Genomic DNA, 8,003 nt, shown 5'->3' on the forward strand with positions numbered 1-8,003 from the left:
CCCCACTTTGAAGACGTTGCACCATTTCAGATTTATTTTTCTGAAAATTAATATTATATCAATGTACATAATTAAATCAATAGCACAGGGCCTAGGCACCTAAGCATAGATAAAAATGGATATCATGTTCAAGAGCCAAAGCAAGGAGAAAAGGAAGAAGATGCAGGAGATTTTAGAAATCAGGAAATTTCACTGGAGCAAGTTCAGTTTCCTGTCTCAGCAAGAAGAAGGTTTCCCCCCCCCCAAGTGAAACTTCATAATAAAGCAGATTTAATGAGTGCTAGTCATGTAGATTCCATAGAATTGCATATTGAAAATCTTCATTCATATACAAGAAGAGCATCAAGATGGGTATTGTTAGCATGAATGCCAGAAGAACTGTGAAAATGAATTGTTATGTTGTCATCAAACGCTACCAATTTTCTCCATCCTGCCACCTGTGCAGTTTGGAAGATGTGGAATAGCTGAAGTCTTAACTTGGAACATTAGAAAGAATGTCTAGAAATCAACATGCAACTTACTGCTCATACACTTTGGAAAGCCCCATTAAAAGAGAGGGTTTTACAATTGTTTTATGTATTCATTTATCTATTTATATAGCTGTCCAGCTCACGTATAATAAGTGATTTTGGACATTTTACAAGGTTAAAACATAAACAATACCAAAAAAAACCAAAAAATAATGTTAATATCTATCCACAACTTATCCAAAATGTTTAAATTGGTGTGATTCAAACTTCCAATTTATTTTTTTCTTGACACTAATTTATGCTCCCATTGATCTTATAATGTCATCTTCAGGTGAGAATTTTCTTATAATATCCCAGTGCCCCAGTTCTCTCTTTCCTGCAAAATATTACAACTATTCAAATATTTCACAACATAGTTCATTTGAGCAGTGAGCTAGCTAATTTCCAAAGAGATTTGTGCTATACTGCAATATGACAAATCAGTGAATGAGACAAGGATAAGCAATCTCTTGTCTTTTGGAAGGTGGAGTGAAACAAACAAGGATAACCAAGCTCTTACCTTTTGGAAGGTGGAGAGAAGCAACCTGGAATTAAGGAGAAACTTCCTAACAGTGAGGACAATAACCAGTGAAACAGTTTGCCATCAGAAGTTGTGGGTGCTTCATCTCTGGAGGTTTTTAAGAAAAGACTAGACAGTCATTTGTCTGAAACGATATAAAGTCTCCTGCTTGAGCAGGGGGTTGGACTAGAAGACCTCCAAGGTCCCTTCTAGCTCTATTCTGATTGATTTTTAGCCAGTTCAGGAGCTACATACACTCAGATGTAAAGGGAGAGGGATTTCAAGTTGAGCAAGAAAGATAAACCCTAGCTAGTCAGAAAGTAGCCCACCATTTTCTTCCCACTGAATTGGACAGATCATTGTATTAGGAATAGCCAAATAACAGAGTAAATGCGTTTAATTCTGCATTTGTAAGTTCTGTGTAAGAGATGAGTTGGTCATCTGAAAATGCCTAAATGTCTCTGCCAAAATGATGTTTTTATTTTATTTATATCCAACCATTATTATTTTTACAAATAACTCAAGGCAGCAAACATATCTACCACCTTCGTCTTATTTTTCCCACAATAACACCCTGTGATGTAGATTGGGATGAGAGAGTGGGACTGTCCTGAAGTCACCCAGCTGCTTTTCATGGCTAAGGTGGGAGTTGAATTCATGGTCTCCTGCTTTCTAGTCTGGTGCCTTACTCACTAGACCAAACTGTCTCACATGATCCACAGTTTCAATTTGTCCCTCATCAAATGGACAGCTCATTTGGTTTGTTACAGAATCTTCCATCTAAGAAAGTGAAGGCTAGCTGAACAGGTGGCAAAATTTCAGACAATAGAACCTGGTTCTGAGTCAGAGCTATGGTTAAATGTAAACAATCCTCCAAATAAGATGATGCTAAACTTTAACAAGGCTTCCATAACTCCAATTTCCTTCCTTCCTTCCTTCCTTCCTTCCTTCCTTCCTTCCTTCCTTCCTTCCTTCCTTCCTTCCTTCCTTCTGCTATCACAGAGAAGAGAGGATTGACTTATTCTCCAAAGTATCTTTGCACAGGATAAGAAGTACTGGGTGGGAGCTTGTTAAAGAGACATCCAACCTAGAAGTAAGGATATATTTTCTGGCACTGAGAACAATTAATCAGAGTTGTGGGTGCCCCATCACTGGAGGTTTTCAAAAATAGACTGGACAACCATTTGACCAGGATAGTATAAGGTATCCTGCCTTGAGCAGGTCAGACTAAAAGACCTCTGAGGTCTCTTCCAGATCTATGTTCCATGTTCCACCTCTTTTCTTTTTTATTCTCTCTTTCTTACACATACCATTCTATGTGGCTATTTTTAATTATAATTGATATAACAATACCATAATGGTCTTAATCATGACAAACCCAGGTTGGGAGTCAGCAAATATCAAACTTAATATAAGCTAGTGTAACTTTATATTCTCATAATGTTTTATAAATTCTAGTATTATTTACAGCTTTTTATAGTAGCTTGCCTTGTTATGGTATTTAGATTATTAATTGTAAAATTAATTGTAATTTTATAGGATTTTGTGTTTTAATACTTCTACTCTTTAATTTCACCTTAATAATTTTATCTTTACCTAATTTTATTTCTATCAATAGGACTGTTTATTTTCATTTCTATTTTAGCGTAATTGTTGTATAATTCCATGCTGGTCTGTGACTGAAATAAAAGGGATTGATTAAGAAAAGTTCTTATGATTTGGTCAAGAACTAAGGACATGCCTGGAAGAGCAAATAGGCCCATAAACCTCACTCCAAACAACAGTGAGATGAACACTATGGAACCAGTTTATATCCCTTTATCTGCATGAGCACAAATGTCCAATGGAAAATAAAACCCATAACAATATGGCCTCAAGAGAACAGCTACTCCTCAACTCAAAGTAACTCAGGCTTCTAGACTCTCCTGCACAAAACTTTCTGGCTGTTGGAAAGGGCTTTATAATAGGCCTGATTTATTGTTGTCAGCATGGAACCTGATTCGAAAGCTCAATCACCGTGACTCCCCATGGTGGGGTTTGCATCCTGGAACAAGCCTTGGAATTGGAGGGGAATTTACCTCCTGCTGTAGAACATTACATAACAATCAACTGAAAACAAGCGAAGAGCAGTGGGTGGTCCTGTCATTAGCCTGCACAATCATGTTAATGGAGATGACATGCACACTCATCTATCTGTACTTAATATCAAGCTTGCCAGCCTGAAAGATGCTGCAGAAACAAGAAGGTGGTAGGCAGAGAAAACATACGTTCCAACAGATTCCAAATTAAGCAAGAACAGTTGGGAGTCCCCTAAAAGATTTCCACGCTGGCTGGCAATTCTGAGAATTACAATCCTAACATGTGGAATGGGCCAGTTGGACAAAGCTGCTCTACATGGATTCCATAACGTATCTATTAATCTTTCCAGTGCTAATATAAAGTTCATTTCCAAATTATGTATCATCTTTTGAGATATACTAGACACATTCCTATTCAACTATATATCCAGATTCTATACAATTTGTATTATACTTTGTTCTCAAGAAAGTGACATAACTCATCAAATATCACTTAAGTTTAATGGCCTCTGTCTAGCAACAACTTTCTTCCATTTTCTGGCTGCAAATGAAATAGTTAACAGCTATGCCTTTGAAGTACATCTTGGTATAAAACTCTATGTATGTATACTTGATGTGGGTTGGTTTCCAACAAATTGATCTGTAGAGTAGGTATATGCAAGTTATCTGTTGACCGACCTAAAAATTAATTAAGCTTTTTGAGCAGCATGACTTTGCAGAGCTTATGAGATGTCCATTTATCTACTAGGAGGAATTTTCATCTCTGCTCCCATCACCTGTTCCTATCATCTGGGTTATTGCTCACTTCAGGCCAAGTACAAGAGATTCAACATCCTGTTGCACAAATTAGAACTTCTCTCACTATTTTACCACACAGCTGCCACTACAGAATATATCCACTGGGGAAATGGCTGGCATGTTCTTATTTTATCTTCAGAAAGTCACTGTGACTTTTCAATGCCACTGAAGAGTGGCAGCCATGAAGCCTTTGGGGATTTTAGTGATTTTGTTTACAATTGTCCTTCTTTGCATGTGTATAGTGGAAATGAGTGTAGTTTTTGTTATTTCACGATCAAGTAGTAGCCAGGGAATGAAGCACTGATGGAATGACATTTTTTGCATTTCCCTGCTGGTCAGCTGATGGGAGCACTAATGGCCTCATCATGTCCTATGTCTTTCAAGATTGGCAGAAGTGAAAGCAAACACAAATTGATTTCAAATCATTTTCTGCTGGTTTGGGAGTGGGAGCTCTTATGCAAAAACGGTGCAGCTATTCTTTCTTAGAGGAACTAAAGCGAGCATTTTCTACACCTACAACAGTGTGGGATGTAAAATGGGTCAAGACATTGAGAGTGTGCATGCTGATTTAGTATGAACAAAGCTTATCCATTTCCTTTCGATCTAACATTACCTAGATTCATAGCATTTCTTTAATGGCCCTCTCTTTTTAATGCATTTTAATATTCTCTCTCCTGATCGCAAATTCATTGGCCCATTTCGTATTATATTTCTTTTTAATCCTAATTAAAAGTGACAGTGTTAAACAATTGTGATTTCATAATCAAATAGTCTGGCATATCATTAGTTTGTGAGCTGCCACTTCTGTTTGCTGATAAATGCTAGGATTTTCCATTAGGAACAATGACTCTTTCTCTTGCACCCCATAAGTGACTAGCACATTAACCTAGCTCAAATGGACTATTTTTATCCCTGGGCAAGTGATTAATCAGAGAAAAACCTTGTTAGAAATTTTCTCCTTTGCCTTTTCTAGATTCTCTTCATCTTAATTTCATGCGCACCTTCCCCCAGGTGTCAAGAAATATTTGCAAACTAATGACTATTTCATACTGAAACTGTATATTTGACAATAAATGATTCTCCTGAACAAGGAACTAAAATATGGTCATTGCAAAGACATGACTAGTAAGAAAAGGTCAGCCAGTAAGTAACCTGATACTTTTTCTTATTCTTTATAAAAAAAACAGCTTTTTTTCCCCTTATGCTAGGCTGCTTCCAAATCCTCCTTGTCAGATTTCTCTTCTATCAAAAATGTTTTCAGAGCTGATCATTGTCAGACTTCATGACTATATGCAATTCCAGAACAGATAATATATTTAAAGATTTAAATTTTTAAGTAATATAATTATTTCATTTATAGTTCACCATTAAGGAGGAAAAAAAATAAAATCCTGACACTGAAATGAGGGAGAAATGCAAAAATCTAGGATTTTGATGTAGATGTAACTTGGATGCAAGTATGAAATTGTCAAGTGCTCAGCTATAGGAAAATGGAACTGGAGAAACCATTCAGACCAAAAGTTATCATAAAGTGTATGTATTTAAGTAAAGCATATTTCCCATTGAGGTTAGTGAGATTTAGTGCTCATAAACATGCTTAGGATAGTCTATAATAATGACAGTCAAACCACACTGATTTTTTGTTTTAAAAATGTTGCTCAATTTGACTTATTATCACATGCTGTTTTCAACCACTGGGATATAATTGCAGAAAAAGTATAGCTTAGCACTTTTTCTGCCTCCTCCTTTGGTCAAACTTCAAACTACTGTCTTAACTTTAAGAGAGATAACTTAGAGTTTAGGAAGGATACCATGGAAGTAAGACATTTGACACAGTAGATCACAGCCTACTTCTTGGTACAATAGAAGAATGTGGGATAGACAGTATCATATCACCCCTAAAACTCAGCTGGCTGACCAAGCATACTGAATGGGTAGCCTCAATGAAACTACATCTACATGGAGGGAAGCATGCAGTGGGGGATCTCAAGGCTTAGGCCCAGTGCTGTTCAATATCTTCATAAAATATTTATTTATTTATTTATTTTCAGAATAAATTGTTTTTTTATTAAATTTGTTTGCCATCCATCTTGTTGCAGTGCGACTTTTAAAAAAATATGTTTTATTATTTTTTTAACATAATCACCTTAATATTCAGTAAACAGTGTGTTGTCTGGGTTTGCATTTAAGAAACATTCACTAACAGTTGATTTCTATAATCTATAATCCACATAATAACTTTACTTGATTTCCTCTTTTTCCCATAAAATAGAAATTTTTCTATTTCTTTAACCATATTCGAACAGGTGTTTCTTTTTTAAATATTCTCTCTGATAGGCCCCATCGTCTATTTTTTTAATTTTCACTTTAGCCTTTTTCTTTTGCCCAGTATCTTTCTTAATCAATACGTTCTGCTGAGTCAAAGAATCTTTCCATATTCTTGTAGGTGTTACTGTAGATATAAAAGGTAAGTCGAGTATAATATCTTTGTGAAAGGCATTTGCCCATTCATTCTTGTTGAAAATCTTTTTCTTTTTCTCTCTGCTTGTCTTATCATTTTTTTGTCTCTCCAGTTCTATGTTTTTCCTGGCATCTCTGCAGTCCATTTTGTCCAATCTTTTTTCTTATCCTCAAATTTGTTTTGTGGTGTTAAAGTATAAGTTGTCTTTTCCAAATCCAGTATTTCTTGTAAAAAAATTTCCACTTGGGTTAAATCATACTTCTTTGTTTTGTTAGGTTTCATCTTTAAGTCTCTATCCTCAAATTTGTATTCAATTGTCTGTTTTATTTGTTCCTTCTCTGTTGTTGTTTCCTGGGGATTTTTTTTTGTTGTAAAGTTAAATTGGAGATGAATTGGTTTATATTTTCAAAGTTGAATTTCTTTGTGGTTTGAAATCATTGTTATTTGAATTAGTTGCAACATATCATATGTCTCCTCTTGAAAAGTATTTATTTTTTTCTTGATAGTTTCTTTCCATAAATCTCTGATTTTCCATGATGACCAAGAATCCACATTTTCTTTTCTCTGCAAATAGCTTTGGTGTCAGAGTTAAATAAATACTTATAATCCAGAAAGTTCAAAAAAGTTTTTTTTTGTTCCCTGAAGTTTATAAGTCTCACTTTGTCTGCAGCCCAGATTGTTTTCTTTTTTGTCACAGCTGTTCTCTATTGCTAGAGCTTTGAAGGTCACAAGTAGAGATTAGTTTTTTCCAGATTTTGCCAAGTCCTGCATGAAAGCCATAGCTGTCATAGTTTTCATCCACCACTAGATGTCAGCACTGGTTTATTTTTCAAATTTTCAAAATGAATAAATTGCCTTTAAAATGAGAATCTTAACTATTCAGTAACTTCAAACTTATCTAAATTTAGGTTTTATAGTCATTTTATTTCATTTCAATACATTTTGGTCCTCCATAAAAGGTTTAATTCACCACTTCCGTTAGTAAAAGGGTGGGGAAAAAAATCCCCCTCCTTCACTTTCAGAGGTTTTTTGCTTCTTGGGATTCTTTTTTTCCTTCAAGAAAGTTGATAAGTAGGATAGAGAAAATTGATGTTCTTACCCAGATTCAAATGTGCTGTTTACAATCAGCTTAAAATAGTGCTTTTGACTTCAGTTGCTTGCAACTTGGGCTAGACTCTGAAGTTAGGTAGCCTTTCTCCTGTTGGTTTCTGGAAGGCTTCTCCTGGACCAATCGGGTTTACCGCCATCTCTCTGATGTCCCTGGGAATTCCTTCCTTCTTTGCCTCCTCTTCGGGGTGGCTTCTGGCCCATTTGGGGTCCCCTAACAGGAAGAAACTCAGCCGAAGGGCACGGAGTCCTCAATCCCTCGACGACTGAACTGCTGCGCAGGACCGGAAGTCTCAATATCGTCATAAAATATTTATTTATTTTATTTTATTTTTATTTTATAATAAGACTTATATGCCGCCCTTCTCCCCCATGGGACTCAGGGCGGCTCACAGCATATTAAAAACAATACAAAACATTTCCCTATAAAAGCCAATTAAAAACCAAATATTTGTAGCTGTGTCTTGTTTAAAATCATTAAAAATTGTCCCTATTTAAAAATTCACCCTAGGTCAGTCCCGCTTGCTGAA

The sequence above is a fragment of the Protobothrops mucrosquamatus genome, unplaced genomic scaffold, assembly GCF_001527695.2.
Source record: "Protobothrops mucrosquamatus isolate PMUCROS unplaced genomic scaffold, P.Mucros_1.0 scaffold119, whole genome shotgun sequence".
NCBI classification, from domain to species: domain Eukaryota; kingdom Metazoa; phylum Chordata; class Lepidosauria; order Squamata; family Viperidae; genus Protobothrops; species Protobothrops mucrosquamatus.